The following is a 26059-nucleotide window of genomic DNA, read 5'->3' as shown; positions in this document are numbered from 1 at the left end:
AAGCATGCTTTACTGCATATACAGACTGATTTTACTGTTGTAGGTTTAGTAACACCTTAAGGGTTTCTTATGAACAATGACAAATTGATCTTCCAGATACAGTGACGGCTAATGTAAGAAGCACATTTTCCACTAACACACGTAAGAAGTCATTTCTACACTAATCACCAGTGCAAGAGGCTTTTTTCCCACTAATCACCAATGTAAAGCGGCATTTATCCACTGACCAAAAATGTAGTCAGGGACACTACAGTTTGTACAGTCTGTGTTTCTCTTCTTGCATTTATTATTCATTTTCATGAGTATTATTGACTTGGAGAGCAAGGGAGTGTTTGAAAAATAATCACCTCTGGGGGACAAATATTCTAGGTATGCCATATTCTTTCTTTTATTTAAAACTTTCAACAGCTTAATGATCATGCTATTTTACCATACAATATCAGTATATTTAGAAGGGTTTCCCTGAGACATAAAAGTTATTTTGAGGGTTCCTCCAGGGTAAAAAGGCTGAGAGTCTGACCTGGAATGTCTCACAACTGCAGGGCTTCCTGAGGACGCCAATCGGCGAAACATGTAGAGGCAGTTGTTACATCCGCCATATAATACTGACGTCACTACCAGGTCCAGGGATTGGAATGCACACTGAGCTCCCGGAAGCAGACTGGCAGTGCACACATGCTGAGTGTATTGGTGCCCGAATACTGGGTACCTTAATATGCAAGTACATTACTTCCTTTTATGTCTGGCATTTAGACTTTTAATATACTATACTATGAGTGATTATTTTTTATGATCCATATCTCAAAACTGGATTAAAGACTATGGGATATCGGGGCGCATTTTACCTTCCTTTTGTTTAAGGTGGTCATGGATCTGTGGTGAAGGCATTGGAGTGGTACGATTGGTGAAGCACTATTGAGATTTTTTTGGCACAGTAAAGAGTGAATTCACCTACTGTTTGTTGTGGGACTTATTTATCCGCATATTTATGTTATAGGATTTTATTCATAGAGACATTATTTATGGTAAAATGTGAGTGCCATACTTTTTGATATTTTTCAACTGCAGGACTGTGTTCACTCTGTCCTTTTCTAGGGGCAGTTAGTTGGGACCTCTCCTTGTTACTATATAAGGTAGTCCCAGATGAGCAGAGGACTTCCTTAGAACACGTAGAACCAGGGGCGGACTGACAACTCATGGGGCCCCCGGGCAATAGGGGATCATGGGGCCCCTGTGTTCTTGCCCAAACTCAAAAAACCTATGAAAAAGGTACCAGGGGCATCTTATGGGGCCCCCTACTGACCTCGGGCATTGCCCGAGTTTCCAAATGGTCAGTCCGCCCCTGCGTAAAACAAATGTTTATGCAAATGCAAGTAGAGCCGATGCTGTACTCATCAAGAGTCAAACATTCTTATCATAGAATATTTTTCCATCAAGTAACCCAAATCATTCAATAATAAACTCAAATATTTAGGGTACAGAAACTTCAACTCTTAAGCCAACTTCATGTTTATTATAGAGCAGATTAATGAGTTACTGGAAGCCTCCAGAGTAATGCAGAACAGATGCTAAGGTCAGAGTCCACACTTTACGAAAAATGCAGAGCTCAGTCTTAGCCAGCATATTTAAATTTCCATATTTTTTTTCAGTTTGATTCCCCCCCACCCTCTGCATTTTTAAACTTTTTTTCAGTTATGTAATTCGTTGCTAGGAAAAAATACTGTAAATACTAAACCCATTTCTTATTGAGGAAACAGTGTATGATTATTTTTTGTTTGACAACGAAAGCAGTTGCATCAGTTTGTTTTTCCACTTCCAAATATCATATGTTACTGTGCCTATAGTTTAGACCACTTCCTCCTTGTGCTATATAAATAGCCTAGGCTTACTTGCAAATGTGCGCTGTCAAACAGATTCACATTTCCTGCTGCTCTTGTGGATAGATAGAAGATTGAAATGCCTGCTCCTAAAATGATTACTCCACGGGGCGCTGATCCTTAGGACAGTAATAGGAAGCACATCCTGTTATAAATTTCTCTCTGTTTCTTCTCTCTCCTGAAGCAAGGATCTTTTCCCAAACAGGCTTTAGGAAAAAAAAAAGTATATCCTGTCTAATTTAGAAAGACACATGAACATACATTTCCTGCTGTACTCTAGAAAATCAGTGCAAAACCTTTACTATTGGTTTGTATTGACTGCTGCATGTCAGTTTACAGAGATAACATTTAACTCGGCAATAATTCTCATTTATTTCATCAGGAAAGACCAGTCCTTTTGATCTTGGAATCTGGGTTCCACGAGAGGTTGCTAGTGTTCATGAGAGATCCTTATAGTTGGCATGACCTGTTCAAGTGGATTGATCTCTTATCAGAAGGTGCCTGCCTAGTTCTATTACCTACATCACTTGGCAGAGCCAGCAACGTAGGACCAGTAGAGGATCCATAAGGTAAGTAACCATTAATACTAATGTATTTTTTTTTTTTTCCTTTCTGTAGGGGGAATTCTTCCTATTGACCACTGATGAAACCAGGAATTAATTCCCCTTAAGGTTAGGTTCACATCTATGCAGGTTGCGGTTGATGCATTTTTCAGTGCGTTTTGCATTTTTGAACATGTGTTTTTGCTGCGTTTTCCTTTTTTTTTTAATAGAAAGGTATGACGGCTCTGTTCATGTAGTGCAACTTTGCATTCTCTGGCACTCAAGTAGCATCAAAGTAGTGCAGGAACCTTGTGACCAAAGTCACATGTTAGGGCTAAGGGTTAGGGTTCCAAACAAATACCGCTAACTCTAACTCTGTCTCTAACCCTAGCCCTGAACCCTAGCCATTAACCCTAACATGCGACTTTGATGCTACTTGAGTGCACGAGAGTGTAAATTCATATCAAAGTCTCACTACATACATGGAAATGTCATACTTTTCTATTAGCAAAAACACAACACTTGCGCTTTTGTTGTTGGTTCATTGAAGCTTATTACATACAAAATGCAGTCTGCTGCAGGAAAAAGTCCCTGACCCTTTCCAAAAAAAACGCACCAGTTCAAAATGCACAGATGTGAACTAGATCCATAGGAAATCATGTTAAATGGGCTGTAGTGCATTTCTGCAAACTGGAAAACACACTGAAATTCTCATAAGTGTGAACCTAGGGTTACACCAGTGTTAGAATCAGCTTTTGCAGTGATCACTGAAATAAGGGGAATTCTGCCTTCCATTTACTAATGTAAGGAACATTCTTCCTCTTCTTGAACACCAAAGTAAAGGGCATATTTTGTTCCATTGACACATAAAATAAAGGAATATAACTGTTTTAGGGACTATGCTTGTTATCCATTCTTGTTGATCCCTATAGCCCTACACCATGGATGCCATTGTTTCCATGCACTGCACTGAAGATTGCCAACAACTCTGAAACAGCTGTATGTCATTTGGAATATATTGCTCTTCTAAATTAGGCTGTGCTACACGTCAGTAGTTGTAGATGTGCAGTTACCCATTCAAAAATATACTGTGGGAATTATTTGCATGGCTTTGCCTACTGTCCTACAATGAGGAATAATCCTCATGTATTTGGGATATTTGATATGAGACATGCAGAAATACACTTTTTACCGTAACTATCAAGGCTAGTCTTTTGAAAAAAAAATTTTTTAGCCTGACATGAGCCATTTATTGGACCTGCATTGCATGCTATTGTGGTATATCCCCATTTCAGTGAATAGGCCCTGTTTATTGAGGGTACTGCCCGATGAACGTGACAGCGAGGCTATATCCTGAAACACTGATCTTTGTATTCTGACAGCAAGGAAGTATCCCCGTTGTTAAAATACAGTGACACAGTGGGGAGGAGTTCCCCATCCACCTGAGGTGTGTAGATGGGAAAATTGGGTCAGTTTTTTTCTTTAACCTGTTGTGGGGTCCCTAAGCAATATAAGACAACATTTTTTACACTCTTCTGTATCCTTTTGTGCTGATAGGTATATCTTCTGATGAATGCAATTTTTTTAGCACTTTCCAGGGTTCCCTTCTTGTACCCTTTTTAACAAATCTGTTCACCAGTATATCTGTTTTTGTTTCATATTCAGAATCTAAATCAGTTTCTCCTAATTCTCATCAGTTGCCCATTGTATAAATAAAAAATACACTTTAATTTTAATGTAAAAAACACAATATATAACCCATTTTTTTTTAAAAATATAACAGATGATGTTGTAAATAGATACCTAACGTCATTCTTTAAAATTGCGCATGCTTGTTGAATGGTGCCAAACTACGGTATTTAAAAATCTCCATGGGCAACTCTTTAAACATTTTTACAGGTTACCCATTTAAAGTTACAGAGGTGGTCTAGTGCTAGAAATATTTATCTTGCTAGAAGGTTTGCAGCTATTCCTCACATGTGTGGTGCGAACACAGTGTACATATACGAGTACGACCCACGTATGTGTTCGCCACTATGCGGGTACAGGGGCTCTTTTAAAAACTTTTCTGTTTTTACACGGTTCCTTTTATATTTTTTAAACATCCCTTGTGATAGAAATAAGGCATGGTAGGTTATGGAGAGATTTGGGGTCTTTAAGATCCTAGTTCTCTCCTCTATGCTGGAAAGCATGAGATAATTTTTTTTTATCTCGGGCTTTCCAGCACAATAAAAAAGAAGACAACAGTGTTTACATCTGCCAGAGCCGGAAGTGACGTCATGACATTACTTCCAGCCTCCCAGAGCCATAGAGATGGCCAGGGACGATCTGGTCCTCAGACAGCTCTGTGATAACCTGGCAGCAGCGCCAGATCGAATTCTGGACTTCCTGATTGCACGGTAAGCCGGGTAACAGCGCTCCCGCCACCTGTAAAAGTAATCCACCTGCTGTTAAGCTGCTCGGATTACTTTACTTCAAAGAGAATCATGTGCTGTGAAAAATTATATTGGCATCATGGTTGTGGCCTCAACAATGATCCCACTATAACCGCTTCCCTTCCAGGACATGTCTGTGGAGGTCTGCAGTGATGGTTGTCCTTCTGGAGCTTTGTCCCATCTCCACGCAGGATCTCTGGAGCTCAGTTAGAGTGACCATCATCGGGTAATCTTGGTCACCTCTCCTACTAAGGCCCTTCTCCCCTGATTTCTCAGTTTGACTAGGTGACTGGTTCTTTGAAGAGTTTTGGTTGTGCCATAGTTCCTAAATTGGAGGCCACTGTGCTCTTGTGATCTTTTTGTAGCTTTCTCCAGTTCTGTGCCTTGCAATAATTCTATCTCTGAGCTCTGTAGGCAGTTCTTTTGACCTCATGGTTTTTGCTCTGATACAGTATGCTTTGTCAGCTGTGAGGCATTTTATAGAGGTGTGTGCCTTTCCAAATCCTGTCCAATCAATTTAATTTAGCACAGGTGGACTCCAATCAAGATGTAGAAATCTATCAGAAGCGATCAAAATAAACGGGAGACACCTGAGCTAAATTTGTTGCAAAGGGTCTGAATACTTATGCCAATGTGATGAAGGTGGCTATGTTCCTACATAGAGTGAAATCTAGCCACCCTCTAACAAAAAGTTGGATCACAGCAGCAAAAAAAAAAAGAAGAAAGAATCTGGAGGGGACTGAGAGCAATAGAAGGTACTTCTATGAGTTAAAAACATATACTTGAATAGATATTTGTTTTCATTAAAGTTTAGTGTCACTGTAACTGATTATCCATGGGGGCATATATACTCCTGTGCATGGGTCATTTTGAGAACCTCCTGCTCCTTTTCTTTTTATGTTTTCCTTATTTGTTATAGGGGGCAGACTTTATACCTTGTCATTTTTGATAATTGTTATTTATGCTCCCATGCAAGGTGTGCAAAGAATGAGACTTTATATGAACAGTAGAATGTGGTTATTCAAACAGCTGCAGTCCGTTATTTTTTTTTTCCCTTTTTATATGCTTTGTGCCAAAGTGAATTCTTTTGAGGTCCATAACCCTGCACTTGGCTACAAAGCTCAGAGAATGATGCTATTCAGCAACAGTTACTAGTTATTCTAAAAATGTAGCTATGTGGGTAGCCAAGGTCATTGAACGTGAATACTGCTGTTTAAAGTCCTGTTATTTTCCCTAAGTCCCAAATCACTTACTATGGAGTAGCACTCCGGTTTTTATACCTCAATTTTTATAAGCAATGCTCCAAAAGATATTGGTAAAATGACAAAATATAGCGTTCATGGTACTTGGAAAGAAATAAAGAAAATCAGTTGACTTTTAAAAGCTTTTAATGTAATAATAATAAAACCTCTTTTCTCTGTTAGATTTGAAAAGCCTTGCATCTGCTTTTGGTAACCTCTCTTAGGTTATTATGGGGTTAATTCATAACACATCAGTAGACAGACCTTGCAGTTACTATAACAACAGACATTATAGCACCCCATTGTGATTCTTAAGATCTGCAGTATAAGAATTACTAAGCTTTTTTTGTATGTCTGAGCAGATTTTAAGTGCAAGATCATTTTAATCAAAACACAAAGGTGTAAGGATTTGGATTATCGAAAAAGTCGTATTTAAGAGCTTGTTGCATGGTATTCTCAGCATGTAATTTTTTTTTTGTTTTTGTTATTCTGCACTGGTACCTGGTGAAGAAATACTTGCAGAACACTGCACATCTAAAGGCATGCATGGGGTACAATGAATGCAGACCTGGAACTAATCCTGTAATTATGGTAAATGCAGACCCACTCACTTTTTTATAGTCATTTTTTGAAAGACATCTCATATGTACGGACATAGCATGGCTCAATAGATATATAACAAAGCAGATAAGAACATATTTACTAAAAGGCTTACAGCATACAGTATAGTTGCCTTGGGACAGGACACAAAGGAAATCTTTCCAGCAGAGACATGGAGAGTAAGGCTAGGTTCACATATGTGCGGGTGGTGCCGCTGCGGATCCACACAAAAAACCACCCACACAGATGAACGCAGACTCGCGGACGGGTGCCATTAATTCTAATGGCACGCCGCCTGCACTGGAAATCGCAACTGTACTGGGAACCAAGGTTCCCGTGAGGGGCTGCATTTTCAGAATAAATGCAGGGACTTCTTCCCTGCGTGTCCTGGGGCACGGGAGTCCATTCAAATGAATGGGCTCTTGTGCCCACGCAAAACGCGGACCGCAGGAACGCGGCTATGTGAACCAGGGATAATACAATTCTGACAGAGGTTCTGATCCTTGCCCGCTCAATTCAAAATGAAAAGAAATATCATAATGTATAACATTCACACCAGTGGCCTGCTGGAGGTCATTTTGTAGGGCTCTGGTAGTGCTCATCCTGTTCCTCCTTGCACAAAGGAGCAGATACTGGTCCTGCTGATGGGTTAAGGACCTTCTTCGGCCCTGTCCAGCTCTCCTGAAGTACCTGCCTGTCTCCTGGAATCATCTCCAAACTCTTGAGACTGTGCTGGGAGACACAGCAAACCTTCTGGCAATGGTACGTATTGATGTGCCATCCTGGAGGAGTTGGACTGCCTTTACAACCTCTGTAGGTTCCAGGTATCTCCTCATGCTACCAGTAGTGACACTGACCCTAGCCAAATGCAAAACTAGTGAAAAACTGTCAGAAAAGAGGAGTAGGGAAACAAATGGCAGTGGCCTCCACTTGTAAAACAATCCTGTTTTGGCGGTCATCTCATTGTTGCCCATTTAGTGCACTTGTTAATTTCGTTAACACTAAAATGCAGTTCAGTTTTGGGCACCAATTCACAAAAAGAAAATTGGGGAACTGTAGAAAATGCAAAGAAGGGCAACCAAAGAGGCATGGAGGAGCTCAGCAATGAGGAATGATCAGAGGAACTGAATTTATTCTCTGTTGAGAAGAGATTAAGGGGGGATATGATCAACATGTATAAATACATCAGTGGTTCATATAGTGAACTCTGTGTAGAGTTATTCACCCTGAGGTCATCACAGAGGACAAGGGGGCACTCTTTACGTATGGAGGAAAAGAGATTTAATCTCCAAATACGAAAAGGTTTCTTCTTAGTAAGAGCTGTGAACATGTGGAATAGACTTCCTCAAGAGTTGGTTTGGCTTGGATTGCTTTAAAAAAGGCCTGGATCCTTTCCTAGATACACAGAATATAACTGGAATCTAACTGGATTATGCTTTGCTGGGTTTTTTTTGCCTTCCTCTGGATCAACTGTGGATATAGGATTATAACTTTTGTTGTTGTTGAACTAGATGGACTTTTTGTCTTTTTTTTTTTCAGCCAGACTAACTAACTATGATATAGTATTGGAATCAAGAACTGGTTATCTCCCAGTTTTTCCACAGGGCCTCAGACCTCTTAAACTAATACTAACTAGTCTTACAAATGTTCCCTTCCCCTCTTCCTACCTATCCTGCCATTTCCTGTATAAAAATATCTGTAAACTTACCTTTGTTTAAGTCCTCTCTGGTCCGGTGACATGATCCTGCAGCTCCGGCTTCCCTAAGTTATGGAGCACTTGACAACAGCTGGGAATTACTGGGGACTTGACATCACCTATAGACTGCCATGGACAGCTATTGTCAGTGCTTTCTCCTTTCCCCTGCAGCCACCACTCACTGACACAAGAGAGCCAGAGCTGCAGGATTACGTAACCAGACCAGAGCAGACTATTAAAAGTAAGTATATAGATCTTTTTTACACATTGTAGGTAGGAGAAGGGGTGTAAGCATTTAGGAATATTTAGAGTTAGGCTGAGGGTGGATAGAATTCGATGATTTAAAAAAAAAAAAAATTGATTTTTAAAGTTTAAATAGGATTTTTTTTTTAATCTAAATCAGGTTTTTTTATTTTTATCAAAATTATTTTAATAAAATGCTTTTGGAATAAAAATATCTAAAGATAGTTTTCTATTTAAGATATATTAATAATTTAGTTTATTCAGCATGAAATGGAGCTTAGTTATGTAGCATGAGGCTGTATATTCTGCAATATTTACATTTTTGGTAAACTCATTCAATGAATCCAAGCTCTGTAAGGTGAGATAACATGCACTGCATTGATGCTTTCATACAATTTCACAGTAACCAAGAGAAAAAACATGAAATAAAAGAATGAGTAGATCTCCAACTATGTGTTCTTAACCTAAAACCATTTCTGAAATCGCTGTTTTACTAACCTGACAGCTTATTATTCTAAAAAGGAAACCTTCATTTGGTTTGCAAATATTCAAGATTCTAACTACCAGCAAGAATGAGTCGAATACCTTACATTTAAAGAGCACCTTTCATTTTAGATCCATCATGGCAGCACATGTTATGTAGGAATACTTAAATTTTTTTCTCAAAGCCCGAAACCAGCCATTCTTAATTTTTGTTTTTTTTTATTTTTTTATTTTTTTTTGAATGAGAAAAAGCCTCTGTGAGCCTGCATTCACACCTCAGCATAGTGTATTCCTAGTGATTCTGAAGCTTTTTTTTTTTTTTTTTTTGCTGATGTTCTAGAAGCTTTGCGCAACTGTTTGCACATGTATCAAGCATCAGGCATTTTTTCCCCTAGGGTGGACAAGGGGAAGAAAGGAGTTCTAACAGAAGAAAAGAGTTTTTGAGCTGCAAACATGCACGTAAATGTGTATGTCATGCATATACAGTCATGACACATGCCTATATAGGGATGTGTGTTTGTGAGAACAAAAAGGCCCGAATGCATACAAAAAAAGTGTACGACAAATAAACATACACATGTGAACAGGGACATTTAGAAACAATGGGATTCGGCATGTTAATTGTACTCAGGCGTAGGGCAACAAGCTAAAAATGCTTGTGTGAGGAGTGAGGCTTAGGCCTTACTAGCTCAAAATAATAACTATTATATGAGCAGTATAGACTGAGAAAAATAGATTGTACAAAGTAATTACATATTTATTGTCCTTAATTGTACAAGGCACATTCTTTGCATTTCCTTTCTTTTTCCACACACATGTCTTTGGATGGGGTGTCACAGGGGACTGCAGCTGGCAACATCTTTTTCAACAAGTCTGGGAACTGGAAACATTATAGTCTTGAATAGCTTGATCCTCTTAATACATAGGGAATAATTTCACTTAATTGCAGCATCTGATTTTTAGCAATAACTTCTTGGCTTTAATCTGTAGTGACTTTTTTTGCATTTAACATTATTGTTCAAGTAATGTACTACATTTTGCAAATTATTTTATCCATCTAAGTGTATAGATTGCTACAAAGCAACTGATCTGATGTTTTTAGGGCCAATTCACAGTGACTTGCGATAAAATATATAGAAAATGTTGCACGCTGACATCCATTAACATACATTTTGGCATCTGTTGACATATATTTTTGTTGTGCGTTGACTTACATTTTAGTGTGCGTTTTAAAGTGTACTGCATTTTCACAAGATATCCTGTGCATTGAGTTGACATACACTTACATCCGCAGCTTTGCAGTGAAATGCATACATGTTGCATTTTAGCGCAACGCAGGTCTTTATGGTGTGAATAGGACACATTGGAAATTGTCTTTCAGATGTCTTCCCGTTGATGTGCGTTTTTTACAGCTGTGCTAAAAGATCAATGCACTGGTTTGAATTGACCCTAAAGGTAACTGATTTAATCCCAGCTGTAGTTCAGCAAGGAAGATTGTTTCAGCAGCTGGTATAAGGCTGCAGTAAATAACAGTTGCTCTTGCGCAATTCCACTTAATGTGCATGTATGGCATTAGCAAGATTGTGTCAAAAGCCTGCTTTCACTAGCAGTTTAGAATTTTGTCACAGCAAGAAATAAAAATGTGAAAACCAAAACTAATTTCTAGTAAATTAATATCTGTTCATTAAAAACACATTGTCATTTCCCCTTTTACTATAACAAATGCAATCTTTGATGTCTGTACTGCATATGTACACTGCCTTTTTCAACTACAATTTTTGCCTGTCTTTTTCCTTAGGGTATTCTGCTGACAGCAGTTTTGACTTGTGTAAAAAAAGGCATCAAAATGCACCTGTTGGCTCTTGTCTTTGAATGGAGCTCTGCAGACTTGTCAGGAATAGTAATTTGAAAACAGAAAAAGACAGTTGAATTGTGGTCACATAATGAATCCACCTCAGAGCTTCAGGGCTTTAGAACTGTAAATTCAATGTTTAAACTTTTGTAGATTTATATGGACCAAATTAGCTAATGCTTTATTTGTGTTACAAGAAGTGATGTGTTGAATATTGACATAAGTAAATTAAAAGTGGAACTGAACTCAGTGCTTTTTCTGCTAAATATGAGTGATGCTGCTGAAAACGAATCACTCCTCAGTGCCAGCAGCTAAAATGATCAGTGAAAGCTTGTTTTAAAGTTTTACTGCCCACAGATTCATTTTAAGGAGCCTTCACATACATATAAGGGGCTGTTTTCGGGCCGGAATAGGCAATGATCTTATTTATGAATGCTTTTCTTAAAGCTGATCTCCAGCCTCCCCTTCAGTCTTGCACGGTTGCACAGGCTCCTCTTCTTTACTGAAAATACTTTCACTGCACACAACGTGCATAAGAAGCTGCAGCACATCAGATAGGGTCTGCATCCTTTCCTGGCCATAGGGCATCTAGCATCTTCTAGCCTTTTCCTTCCCAGCCTCACTGTTCCTGGCTTACTGCTTTCATAGATTGGGCTTCAGTACGTTCAATTGTAGATGCTCAGGATCACACGTGAGCATTACCTAGGCCAGTCTGGACGCTCGCTCCTCCAGACTGACATCAACCCATTATGGCAATTTTATATTTGCATAATGTCTCCCAAGAGCCATTCCAATGCGTAAGTACACCCCCACAAGCCAGACATGCACATTCTCCCAATGTGAATGTGCAGGGTTATAAAAACCTTTTTGCCATCTCATCAGTTTGCTTTTCATGCATCCAGGTCTGTAGGTACATTTACAAAGCTGTAATAATATGCATAGATAATAGTTGTACTAGCATTACAAACCTCTGCAATTTTACTATGCAGTTGATCAGTTTGTAGATTTGGGAATGTCTGCAGGGACAAATCTATGTGTGCTACACCATAGGTGTATGACACAAAACAATCGGCAAACAATAAAAGAATTTGTCTAAAAAAAAACAAAAAAAGAAATGACTTTTGTATGGCTGCCCAATAGTCAATAAATCTCAGAGCAGGACACAGGGATCTATATATAGAAATATACTGTATGTCTCCCTAAAATATTATTCATAATTAATACATGCAATGCTTTGGAACCAGACATGATGTCCAGTAGAGCAACTGAAAGCATAAGTGCTCTTTGAGTTTATTGGTGCACAAGTGAAAGGTTTGCTTTAATCATATATGTAAATATGGCAGCCCATCTGCCACAATAATAATGATTTATACTGCTCTGCCTTTCTGAAAAGTGTAGCATACGAATTGTCAACCATAAATGACATTAATCTAAAGAACTTTTGTCCACTGTCTGCTATATGACAACAAAAATCAATATGACACTGACACCAGAGTAATGGTTTGTTAAAAGCTAACATTCAGGAATCACCCAGTGTCCCTAATAGCCTTTCTAAATCCCCCAGACACCCTGTGCTTTTGGTGGTGTTCGTAAATGGTAGACTTTGATTTAACCTGTTTGGGACCTTTGTGCCACAGTGCATATCATGTTGCAATGCATGATGGGGCTTTTGTTGCAAAATGGCAATGATTTATATTAACATTAGAATAATTTTATTAGTTATGTATAAACACAAACCACCATCCTTAACATTTTACTATTGTGCATTACACTGTACTAGGCTTCAGTTAATAAAGAAAAATAGGCGCTATAATTCTTTTGGCATTGCTTACTTAGAATATCGGCTTTAATAGATATGGTTTAGAAATCTGGAACATCCAAAAGAGATTGTTATGAAAACACACTACGGCAGTTTCATTGCCCCTGTGTTGTGAGACAACAAAGGGGGAAGCTCAATAATATAATTATATTGCTTAAACATAGGATGCCTTGAAACATTGCAATTTGCATAAGCTCCAGAAAGACTGCAGTGGGTTTGTATCCACAGTAGACTTTCAATCTTCTTTAATTGCCCTTTCTGTTAGCCAGCTAATTCAGGCGGGAGTGATTTTATTGCATTTTGCTATGCATGTTCTGAGGTTTTTGGAAGCAAGGGATGAAACTCTTATTGCATTTTGTCCTATATAAATAAAGCTTTGGAACCAAAGTGTACTTGAAAAGTATGACACCAGTCACTCTGGTATGAAAGTAGTGTTAAAGGTTGTACTTCTAGAGCTTCAATACTAGAAAATAATCTGTGATTGTTCAAATGGCATGTTCAGTTTGCACTCTGATGCCTTTTGGGTGTGTTTTAAAAGCAACTGATTTAATCATGTGTTGTGTAGACTTGGGCCTCTTGTATTTTACTTTCTGTCCATATTTGGTGTGCTCTTGCCTCTAACTGCAGCATTTAAAATTCCTTTAGCCCTGCAAAAAATCGTATTCCCGTTCTGCCCAGCTGTTAGGTTATCAAACTGTTGCATCACCTACAGCCTTCTACATCACACAAGTTAAAAAAACTATAGAAAAGAATAGAGACCTATAGGAAATAAGTAAATGAAATGTAACCGTATAGAACCCGACTTGAACTATTACAGTGAAGGAAATAAGTATTTGATCCCCTGCTGATTTTGAATGTTTGCCCACTCACAAAGACATGATCAGTCAAAAAATCGAATGCTAGGTGTATTGTAACAATGAGAGACAGAATAGCAACAAATTTAAAAGAAATGCATGTCTAACAAATTATGCACTGATTTGCATGTTCATAAGGGAAATAAGTATTTGATCCCCTTCACAAAACATGACTTAGTACTTGGTGGCAAATCCCTTGTTGGCAATCACAGAGGTCAGACGTTTCCTGTAGTTGGCCACGAGGGTTGCACACATTTCAGGAGGGATTTTGGCCCACTCCTCTTGGCAGATCCTCTTCTTCTTGAGCCACTCCTTTGTTGCCTTGGCCGTGTGTTTTGGGTCATTGTCATGCTGGAACACCCATCCACGAACCATTTTCAATGCCCTGGCTGAGGGAAGAAGGTTCTCACCTGAGATTTGATGGTACATTGCCCTGTCCATGGTCCCTTTGATGTGGTGCAGTTGTCCTGTCCCCTTAGCAGAACCCCCCCCAAAGCAGAATGTTTCCACCACCATGTTTAGCAGTTAGGATGGTGTTCTTGGGGTCATAGGCAGCATTCTTCCTCCAAACACGGTGAGTTGAGTTGATGCCAAAGAGCTCGATTTTGGTCTCATCTGACCACAACACTTTCAGCCAGTGCTCCTCTGCATCATTCAAATGTTTTGTGGCAAACTTCAGGCGGGCCTGGACATGTGCTTTCCTGAGCAGAGGGACCTTGCTGGCACTGCAGGATTTCAATCCTTGTCGGCCTAGTGTATTACCAATTGCTTTCTTGGTGACTGTGATCCCAGCTGCCTGGAGATCATTGACAAGATCCTCACGTGTAGTTCTGGGATGATTCCTCACTGTTCTCATGATCATTGACACTCCACGAGGTGAGATCTTGCATGGTGCACCAGACCTAGGGAGACTGACAGTTGTTTTGTGTTTCTTCCATTTGCTCATTATTGCACCAACTGTTGTCACCTTCTCATCAAGCTGTTTGGCGATAGTTTGGTAGCCCAGTCCAGCCTTGTGTAGATCTACAATCTTGTCCATGACATCCTTGGACAGCTCTTTGGTCTTTGCCATGGTGGAGAGTTTGGAATCTGATTGATTTCTCCTGTGGACAGGTGTCTTTTATACAGGTAACAAAATGAGATTAGCAGCACTCCCTTTTGAGAGACTGCTTCTAATCTCAGCTTGTTACCTGTATGAAAGACACCTGGTAGCCAGAAATCCTGCTGAATGATAGGGAATCAAATACTTCTTTCCATCATAAACATGCAAATCAGTGCATAATTTGTTAGACATGCATTTCTTTTGAATTTTTTGTTGCTATTCTGTCTCTGTGTTACAATACACCTACCATTTGATTTTTAAACTAATCATTTCTTTGTGTGTGGGCAAACATTCAAAATCAGCAGGGGATCAAATACTTCTTTCCTTCACTGTAGTCATTTACAGTAGTTTACAGACAGTTGAGTTTACAGGCATTTTCTTGAGAGCATAAAAATCGCATTCAGGAGTAGAGTGTACCGGCGTTTCAAACCCCAAACGCGTGTAAAGGCGTTTATGCGCATTTGCGTTTAGATGCATTTTTTTGTCTGGTCCATCTCCAGATGCTGTCCAGTGCCTTTTTTTCTTCATCAAAAATGCATGCACAGCGTTTTCCATGTATTCAAAGGGACCTAGTACACCAGTGCAGTCAGTTCCGAGTTTCGCGTGCAGGAAGAAAGTGGTACAGCATGCAGCATTTTGCTTATGATGGGGTCCATAGTGAATACAACCAGAAAAGACAGGCAATCTCAAAACATACTGCTCTCTCTGCTTCTGCTTTCTCTATTTCTGCTTTCTCTATTTCTCACAAAATGTCTGAAATAGTTAATTATTCACTATTTATCAGTGCATTCTGGGCATTTGGGAGGGTCTCCTGTGGTTCTCTTTAAAAACTCACATAAAAGCAAATGTGCATAAACGCGGTTGGTAAACGTGGCTAAACTGATGTTTTTGGCTTACGTTTTCTAGCAGTCGGTTTCCAGCAGTGAGGAGAGTTTTTCAAACGCCCTTTATACATGAGCCCCAACACTTCACTGAGGGTATAAAGCAGTTGCTGAACCAATCATCAAATAAAGTTTGCATCAACCAGGCCTCGTTATTAGCTCTATAGTAAACGGGAAGTGTACGCTTACTAATATGCTTTAATGCATGAGGGTTCTCAGAGCAATAGATGAGGAAAGGCTTTAATTTGAACCCACTAACATTTCCTCCCAACAACAATGTTACTCCTTAACAGCTTCCCAGCTGCCCTATAGCAGATATACTGCTGCAGGGGTGCGCAAAATCACGTGTGTGTGTGTGTATGTATGTATATATATGTGTGTGTGTGTGTGTGTGTGTATATATGTATATATGTGTGTGTATATGTATATGTGTATATATATATATATATATATATATATATATATGACATTTTGTATTTCTGGGTAGGGGGCGCGCCTTACCCGCACCGCCATTCATGGCCACGACTGTCAATCACCAGGTCCTGGCTGGTGATACCCCGCCGGCACTCGGTGATTACCGAGCATCTCTGTCAGGGAGGAGGACTGCTTTGTTTACCAGAGCAGTGGGGCTTACAGTGAAGCACCAACAAACTGCCCCCCAGTAAAACACACCCAGCACACAGTTAACCCTTTGATCCCCCCTCATGTTAACCCCTTCCTACCCAGTGCCATTGGTACAGTGTCAGTACTTTTTGTTTAGCACTGATCACTGTATTGGTGTCACTGGGGATGTCAGTGACACCAAGTCAGTTCCCCCCAGTGTCAGAATACCCGCCGCAGTCCCACTATAAGTTGCAGATCGCCGCCATTACTCGTAAAAAAACCAATTAGTTCCAGTATCTATACCGCCATTTGTAAATGCTATAACTCACGTAAACCAAATAATTTACACGTATTGGGATTTTATTTTAGCAAAGGCATGGAGCAGAATACATTTTGGTGTAAATTTTATAATGAAATTTGATTTTTTTTTATTTTTCTTGCTGGACATGTTTAATAGCAAAAAGCCAAAAATAATGTTTTTTTTCTCAAAATTGTTGGACATTTTTCTTTAATAAACCAAAAAATAAAAACCACACTGGCGATCAAATACCATTGAAAGAAAGCTCAATTTGTGAGGAAAAAAGGATGCAAATTTCATTTGGGTGCAGCGTTGCATGACCGCGCAATTGTCAGTTAAAGTAACAGCGCCGTAACGCAAAAAATGGCCTGGTCAGGAGGGGGGGGGGGTGGTAAATCCTCAGGAGGGCAAGTGGTTAAAAGCGTTAAAGCCGGGCCTTGTTTTAGCTTCTTTGTGTATGTAGGACCTTTCAGGCATTTTCTTCCAAAAAAGCCCGGTTTCATCCACATAGAAGATTTGTTCTGGACAGTAGCCATCTTCCTCTATGATTTTATCAAATTGGTCAAGAAAAAGTTGTGCTGCCTCTACATATCTGCACTTGCCGCCTCACCGCTGAACCTGTGACAAAACCGCTACAACCATCCATGACTTGCTGTAAAGGTTTCCATTGATGCTTCACCTTCATGTGCCTTCAGAGTCTTGAACATACTGAGTACCTTGGCTTGAATGATTACAAAACTCATTGGCATTCTTTTTTTATATCTGGTGATGAAACCACATTGCCAATAATTTCCATTTCATGAATGAGGCCTTTCTGATGCCTAGTTATTATGGTTTTCAAACTTGTACATGTTTTCACTGCATCTTTCATTTTGTATGCTTCAGGATTGTTAAAATGGTTGAATGCGCCAGATTTAAGTCCTCTGCTATGGCTTTAAATTTTTTGCCAGCTTCATAGTTGTTTGTGATCTTCATTTTTAGTTCAAGATCAATAGACTTTTTTTCTTGCTGCTTTCTCCTGCAGAATTCCCACTTTTGTGTTTGGATGACATCTCGTGCTAAGTGGTACATAATAATGTACATACAGAATATGGTACCTAGATCTCACAACACTACTGCACTGTTCAAGAAAAAAAAAGTATAAGTACTGTACATTGTCGCACTACTGTACAGGTACCACATAGTTGCCAACATTTAAAAAACATTTTAGGGACATTTTTTTCTGCTCTGCGTCCAGCAAGCCATTGTAGGCAGAGAATGTATGTTAATTAGGGGTTGGAGTTAATTTAAATGGGTGTGGTTCTACAAGATGTATATTGTCAAAGAATGTAAGGGGGAATATTACACTGACTACCATTGGAAGGGGGATTTCTACACTGACCATCAATGGAAGCAGAAATTTGCATATAAATTCAAATCTTAATGCACTACCTGAATTACTTATGAATGGACTTGCATACTGTACTCTTAACAGATCATGGCTGGGTAGAGGTGACAGTTTCAAGCAGTTTCAGGGACACTCAGCCTGCCAGGGACAGATGAGTAAAAAGTGGGACTGTCCCTGAAAATCAGGGACAGTTGGCAAGTATGGTACCACCTGGGCTGAACATCAGAGAAATTGCAATGCCTAGGGTGGCTAAGAATGGCAGGTAACACCATGCACATACTGTACAGTACTGTCCATACAGTACATACTGAAGACATTACAGTACTCACCGAGAAATGTGGGAGTAGAAAAAGCAACTAAAGACGCCACCATAGACTGCACAGAAGGCACCAGAGGCCGAAAAAGACACCCTAGACCACAAACAAGCCACCATAGGCTGCGCTGCCACTTCACAAGAAGATCCACCATAGGCCACACTTCAGATCAGTTTCTCCCCCAGCAGAGTGCAAGTCCGAACAGCGGGTCGTAAGTCCGAGAAAAGGAAATTTAATCGGGTTGTAAGTCCGAGGGCAGGTCAATAGTCCAAGCCAAAAAAAAAAAACGGTCGTAAGTGCGAAAATTATTTAACCAGGTAATTCGTTAAGCAAGTGATACCTGTATTTAAAAAAGAAAAATGTGGCCGTGTTGGTTTTCAACCCGCCTGGCCACATCATTCATTCACAGTTCTGTGAATAGAAAACTACAAGTACTGACTGTACCAGCTGTCAGCTTGTAGTTCTCAATGAACTACCATGGCACTGTTGATTGTCTCTTCCTGTCGGTGCGTAACTGCCTGCCTGTACAAGGTACAAACAGACAGATACAAGGACAGGTCTGCAGGGAGTCCTGCATGGCACCAGCGATCTGCTTATCGTGGGTGCAATGCTTTTTAGGCTCCGAATAAAATAAATAAAATAAAAATGCACATTTTTTTTAACCTGCAAAAAAATGGTCATTTATTATTTTTTTAAAAAGGTGAATACTTTAAACAGAATTTTCTGCCAGGATCTTTTTGAAAGAAATTATTAATCAGTCCTCCTGCTTACTGCAGGTAATTTTAGAGGTGTGATTCATCGATCCATATTGCTTTCATAGGAACCCTTCATTATACTCAAAGGTTGGATTATCACATGAATATGTCTTCATTAATGCTGACAGCCTAGAAGCATATTAAGAGCACTGTTTCCGTTTTCTCAGGTAAATTTGACATTTTACATATGAGTATTTTTAGATTTTCAGGCAGTAGATGCTGCACCAGGGTCACTTCCCATGTTTATCACTTTGTCTTTACGTGCTATACAGAAAAAAAACTCATTTGACAAATCTCAGTAGCTTGAGCTCCACGTACACAGACACAACTGAGTCATAGTGACTTGCCTCCCTTCTGCCTTCTCTCTCTGCCTGCGTTGTTCAGACAGGCCCATACATAGTTTCAATTAGAAAGAGACAGTGTAAAAGCAGAAGGCTTAGGAAATCAATAAATCTTTGTTTTGTTTTGTTTTGTTTTTCCGGGGGGGGGGGGGGGGGTGGTCGCACCTTTTATTTAGCATTTATTTGTACAATACAGATTTTATTTACATTAACAAAACAGTATAAATTAAAAGACATACAAGCTAATAGAAATTACAATAAAAATGGCCCCTAAAGCATTTGTTTCCCTTTTAAATTGTTAATTTTATTTAATGTTACAATGTAAAGACTCTGCTGGTAAAATACGTTCAACTAGCGCTCATCTGGGACACAAATATCATCATCTGATCGTTTTCTATTGTTGGCTTAAGAAAAAATTCTTGAAGAGGGCAAGTTGTGCTTTTGAAGCATCACACATATATTGCATTATATTACTTTAATTTGGTATGCACTCAACAGAATGCCATAAAATACACTTGGTTTCTCTCCTGAAGCTTAAGATTGATGGAGTTGGGCTACAGATGAATATTTGATTTATGACTAACAGCTTTTTCAGAGTAAATGTTATTCCTCAAGGGTGCTGAACTTCAAAATATTATAGAGACTAATACAGTAGAGAGCTATACAACTATAAATGCCACATAGTTTACGTCTATATATTGTGTATGCTCAGACATGGGCTTCACTGCTGAGTTATGTGAAAGAAAAGGCCTGCTGCAATCAAATTGGCTCCACCCTAGTGCTGTGCACGTGAAGACGCCTGCAATCTTGCAAATTTACCACTACTACTGTTTATTATAGTTTTTTTTGCTAAATAAACATCAGGATATAATCAAATTAATTTTGCTGTGTTATTTTTCAGCGTATAACCATTGCAGGACTGTAGGCCTTTTGACACTAATTTTTCTGTAGCTCTAACCAAGATAAAAATGTAGATGTACCCTCTGTTTAGGTTTCCGTCAGGACTCATTTATGATACCAGGAACATTGCTTAATAGCAAAAGTAAGCAAAGAGGCAATTTGGGAAGTAGCTGTAGGGTGGAACGCAAAAAGCGATCTAAAAGCTGCAACAAGCCACAGATCATCATGAATAGGATTATTTGGAAAAAATTCCTTTGAATTTCTGTTCCTGGATTCTTTAGTAAAAAAGGAAAAGGATGTGGTTATTGTACATATCTGCTGCTGAGCAGGACGGTCGTCTCTGTAATATAACATCATGTGTGTGCCCCGCCCCTTTCAGCTCACTGTCTCTCTGGCTCCCGCTCCCTGCCTGTAAACAGGTATCCAGCAAGCATCCCGGCAAGCTCCTGTCTGTCTTCAAGGTAGGGTGTAGCCTTAAAGGGGCACTCTGATGGGCACATTGAATGTTATGGGACACTCTGATCCTCACAACATAGAATGTGCCCATCAGAGTGTCCCTTAACATAACATGGCCATCAGAGTGCCCCTTAATATAAATGTTCCCAATGTTCCCTTATTTTATGTTAAGGGGCACTCTGAAGGGCACATATTATGTTAAGGGGCACTCTGATAAGCACATTGTATGTTAAGGGGCACTCTGACGGGCCCATTTTATGTGAAGGGGCACAAATTGGCACATACTGTGGAAAGGGGCACTCTGATGGGCACATGTGATGAAAAGGCGCACTTTGATGGGGAATATGATGTAAAGCGGCACTCTGATGGGAAAAAAAATTATAGAAAGGGGTACTTTGAGTGTAAGGGGGCACTCTGACAGGAATACCTGATGTAAGGTGGCAGTGTGATTGGGATATCTGATGTAAAGAGGCGGTCTAATGGGCACACCTGATGTGATGGGAATACATGATGTAAAGTTGCACTCTGATGGAGACACCTAATGTAAGGAGGCACACTGATGGGCACACCCTATTCGGACCTCGGCCAGAAGAAAATTTTAGTGACCGGACCTTGAATTTTAATTCACTACCCCCGACATTGAGGAAAACCATGTGGGGAAGGGTTAGAACATCTGGCAATACTCTTATTGCATACTGTTCCTTTCTATCCCAGTGACAACTGCTGCCTCTCATTTCTTGCTTCCCAGTGTGGTCACACAGGCAATAAATCTCTGACCTGTTCATTTTTTTGGGATTTTATTTGCATTGCATCAGAGAGCAATTTCTACAATCGATTAAAAAAACAAATAAGAAAATGTAATTATGTGGAGTCATTCCTGAAAAATGAATTCTGAACTTTTTTTTTTTCTTTTACTGATTTCAGTTTAGTGGGTTTTTTTCCCTATTCATTTAGAAACTGTCCATGACTTCCATGTTCAAGAGGCATGGTTGGAAGGGGATTTGCGCCAGAGGCAGACTGATTGATCAGGGGACATGAGGGGACATGTTGGCTGAACAAACTACCCAATATAGACATGCCATGTGTCTGCACAGTGTCCTATACCTCTGAATGACCAGCCAAAGGATGAAAACTGACCATGCAAGCACAGATCAGCTTCTGTGCTTTGTGTGGTCAGCTTAGAACAAGGAAGAAAGGTGACTGGCAGAGTCAATCAGGTACTTTAGATGGAAGAAGTATATGAAAATGATAGACACTGTGATTTATAAAATACATATATGTAAGCAGACACATAGAAAAAAAAATTGGGGGGTAATCTGTACTTTAAATAATAGAAAATAGAAAGTTTTATAAAACTGTGCATGATTGGTCAGTGACTGGAGGCTTGTAGATCTAGTCTAGGGGTTTCCAAGGTTTCTAAACAAAGGGCCAGTTTACTGTCCTTAAAACTTTGAAGGAGCTAGACTGTGGCCAGTGACAGTAAAAAATGGTGTCAACGGGAGTAAACAATGACCCATCATTGATATTCGTGGGAGGAATATTGCCCCATTGTTAGCATCAGGGGAACTAATAGTGTCTCATTTTTGGTGTTGATGGGAAGAATAGTGCCCTGCTATTGGTGTCAGTAAGAGGAATAGTCCTTGGTAGGAATTAGGGATGCACTGGTATCGGTTCCAATTCTGAGTATTTTCATGAGTACTCGTACTTTTGAAAATACTCCCAATAGCTTAACGATACTTTGTGGAGTGATTTGCATTAATGGATGCAAAGATTAGTATGTGATTCCTGTCCAAATTGCATGCGGTTTCCCCACTTCTCCTGTGTGAACCCAGGCTTGTCATAACCTGAGTTCACACAGGAACCGTGTGGGAAACGTCCATGCAGACATCCCATGCTGAGTTCAGTGGTAGGAGAGGAGAGAAAGAGGTGGGTTTTTTAAATCCCCTCCACTTACTTTCCTCTCCTTGAAGCAATGTCAGTTTGGGGCTAGATGGCATCTGATTGGTCAGCTGATGTGTCCATTAATGCAAAATGCATTGCAAAGTATTGATACTCTGTATCGGCGAGTACATGACCGAAAGTATTGATTTTCGTGCTCGCTGACTAAAAAAATGGTATCCGTGCATCCCTAAAAGGAATAGTGTCTTAATGTTAGTATCAGTGACAGGAATTATGCCCCCCTTGTTGATGTCAGTGGGAGGAATAGTGCCCCCAAGGGCCGGATAGAAGCAGGTAAAGGAGCACATCCGGCCCCTGAGCCGCAGTTTGCGACCACTTATCTGGACCTTAATTTGGTTGTCTCTGGAGAATAGTGTACTGTTATCTGATTTACTTATTTAAACAAAATTAATTGTCCAGGTATTGAACAAGTGTTTTTGTAATTGGGTACCTTTTTATAGAAAAGTTTTAAACCCTTTTTTCTCAGGTCATGCAAATGGCTATCTGATTGTTTAGGGTGGTTGCTTGTTCTTCCTTGCTTGTACTTCAAAATAAAATAGATGTGCATTTATTCAAGCAAGTGTCCATATCTTAGTTTGCTGGGTCAGCATTCTGCTTGTTAAAAATACCAAGTTATTGCAGGCCTCTGCCTTTTCTTGAAGTTAACAGTCCTGACTACACAGCAGAAGGAAACATTATGCAAGGATGCTTACACTGTGCTTGGCTCTTGCCAGTGTAGTCTGTTTTAACTTGCTGGAATAGGATTTAAATTATTTCTAGCAGTTTTTATTCTACATATATATATAAATAATGTTGGGCAAGTCTATCCATACACATATAACTTCTTTCAAGCCCATGACCTGAGCAAGAGAAATAGAATAGCTTCCTCCATCCACACTAAACAGCGTAGATGGAGAAATCTCCACCGAGGGCTATTGTATTCTGACAGATAGCATTCGTGGCTGTCAGAATATCTAAACAGTGACTGGATGCCTTCAACAAAAAATTGATTTAAAAATCAATTGTTGCTGAGCCTGGTGATGTTTACAGGGCCACCTGCAGATTGATTCAGCAGGAAGTGACAGAAATGTAAGCCATGTATGGCAGGTTTAAAGGCAAACTCCACCTTTTACAAAAAATAATAAATGCACATATATTTGCAGGAAAAGAATGAGCATTTATTATTTATTTGCCAATGAGTCTACAAAGCTTTGCAAACACGGACAATTCAGGGCTGCAGCAGATTCTTCATTATATAGTGTGCAGACCCAACTACTAATGTTAAAGTGGTTGTAAAGACGGAAGGTTTTTTTTACCGTCATGCATTCTATGAATGAAGATAAAAAACCTTATGTGTGCTCTTTTTCTTTAAAGTGTTAGTAACACTTTAATGGTGTTGCTGTTATGTAGATCTGAGGGCAAAAGAATAATTTTGATAGTTATATAGTAAACTGCCTCCCCGTATCGTGTCTTCAGGAAATACTGTGTTAAAATTTGTCAGCAACTTCTATGAATGTCAAATGTAATGAAAGTGCATGCATAAAGTTTGCTTTACATTCCAGTCCAATTGTACAGAATTGGAAAATGTCTCCAAAATACTGGATTATTGTCCATTTCTGGAAGCTTTTAGGAATGTTAAGTTTAAGGACAATAGCTACAGGACACTATTCTCTATTAAGAAAAATTAGCAAAAAGGGGAAAAAAGCACAATGCAAATTTAATTTTTTTCTTTGGTGACACAATGTAGTTAGAAGAAAATTCTGCTACATCATTTTATAATAGGTTAGACAAAAACATTAATTATTCCTTTCTCTAGCCTCAATTTGGGTTGCGGTTCAGTGATCTTTCATGTGACATAGTTTGCTGAAATAGATATGTTGGTCACAAAACGTCTGTGTTATCTGTGGTGTTTGAGTAGCCTGTAGCGGAAACCTCAGAAAAAGGAAATGGTTTGGTTTAATGTAAAGGTTTGACACTTCAGCACATTTCATTAGATTTACAGTTTGTCTTAATGCTACTAGTAAACTGTATGTATTGAAATGTTCACTATTTATGCTTATGCCATATCATTGTAACTAATTTAAAGGCTTGTTTCTAGAGTGGAAGCCATGTATCATTTTGTTAATTTCATTAGTTTATTTTTAAACATTTAGGCCAGTTGCACACGAATGTAAGAATTTATTGATGGTTTACACTCAGGATCTTGGTGATGAGACGATCCTGAGTAAAATGTTCAATAAAGACCTGGCTTATATGTTTGTAAGCGTAAGGCCCCATTCACACACCTGTAACACAGCCTTTAAAAATTTACTGATCATTAAGGCAAGGAACAAAGGTTTTTGAGTTAATGATCAGTAAATAGGTCTATTTTTTATTATGCATTCTTTTTTTTTTTTTTCTTTTAATAGTATATGTGTATACACTTAGATGCAGATTTTTAGTTTTGTGTCACGGATCTGAAGGCAGTGCATTTTTACACACCTGTGTGAATGTGTCCATTGAAAACAATGCAGCCGCATTCAGATCTGTAAATGAACAGTTGTCAATGCACTTTTTTTAATTTTTTTTTTTTTTAAACCATGTGAATGGAACTTTAAATTCTTCTTTGCCAGTATTGCAACTTAAATGTATATACGCCTGTAGTCTGCTACACTCAAGCGTAAAATTTTCAGTTTTTGTTTTATGACTGTACTCCTCGATCTATTGCTTATCTTTATGCAGTTCTATGTACGGTTCCATAGACAATGCATCTATATCAGTAAAAAAAAAAGTCCCTTTTTTTTTTTTTTTTTTTTTTAAACTCCCGTGTGCAAAAGGTCCTATGGTGAGATGGACTTAAATGATCCAAAAAACCCTCCAGTAATTCACTGCAAAGTATAATGAATTAGAGTAAAGCTTTCTGATCCATTATAATGATGTGTGGCTGCGGGCTCTGATTACGTCAAAAGGTTTTTTTATCCCCTTACAAGACTATGGAAATGCAAAACCCACTTAATGCAGGTCAATTGCAGGTCATATGGACCAATCGGTGAATGATCTCAAACACTAAAAATAAATTGACACAGCAGCCCAAAGCCTATCAACTTGTTTTTCTCCACATTTGCTTGCAGCTGTATCAGTCTGGTTTGCCATTATGAGTGCAGTTTATGCTAACCATCATTTCTATGGAATGGAAGCCACTGAGAAAGTATAACCAGACAGAAGTGAAATAAATGTTTCTATTACATGCTTGCATATATCCTAGAAACCAAATTTCTGGAAGAACTATTGGTCCAGGGGTATATAAGATTAATTTGCATGGCCCAACTGACTATCTGTAAATGGGGAATAGAAAGGGTTTGTGATGGAATTCCATTTAAATACCTTCTGTTGTAAGAAAGCATAACTGTGAATTACATGTATTCAATTTATTTGGTGTTTCATCTTGATTAACATTTTGTTA

At 39.1% G+C, this 26059-nt stretch overlaps 1 protein-coding gene across 9 annotated transcripts in view; it reads left to right on the top strand.

Moving 5' to 3' along the window:
- The window catches only part of RAPH1 (Ras association (RalGDS/AF-6) and pleckstrin homology domains 1), a 236082-nt gene that overhangs the window by 105763 nt on the left and 104260 nt on the right, over positions 1-26059 (top strand). For 6 of the 9 annotated variants that reach the window (XM_089670643.1, XM_089670647.1, XM_089670621.1 and 3 more), the window contains exon 3: positions 2260-2446. The exons of 2 other annotated variants lie outside the window; for them this stretch is intronic. The gene's annotated coding sequence lies outside the window, so the exon portion shown is untranslated. Of the gene's footprint in view, positions 1-2259; positions 2447-19133; positions 19150-26059 lie in introns of those variants that run through there. One more of the 9 variants, XM_089670635.1, reaches the window with a different exon arrangement.

This window comes from Staurois parvus, unplaced genomic scaffold (assembly GCF_062004578.1).
Source record: "Staurois parvus isolate SC_StPar_1 unplaced genomic scaffold, SC_StPar_1.0 ptg000011l, whole genome shotgun sequence".
In the NCBI taxonomy this organism is placed as follows: Eukaryota; Metazoa; Chordata; class Amphibia; order Anura; family Ranidae; genus Staurois; species Staurois parvus.
This window is presented reverse-complemented; position numbering and strand designations above follow the sequence as displayed.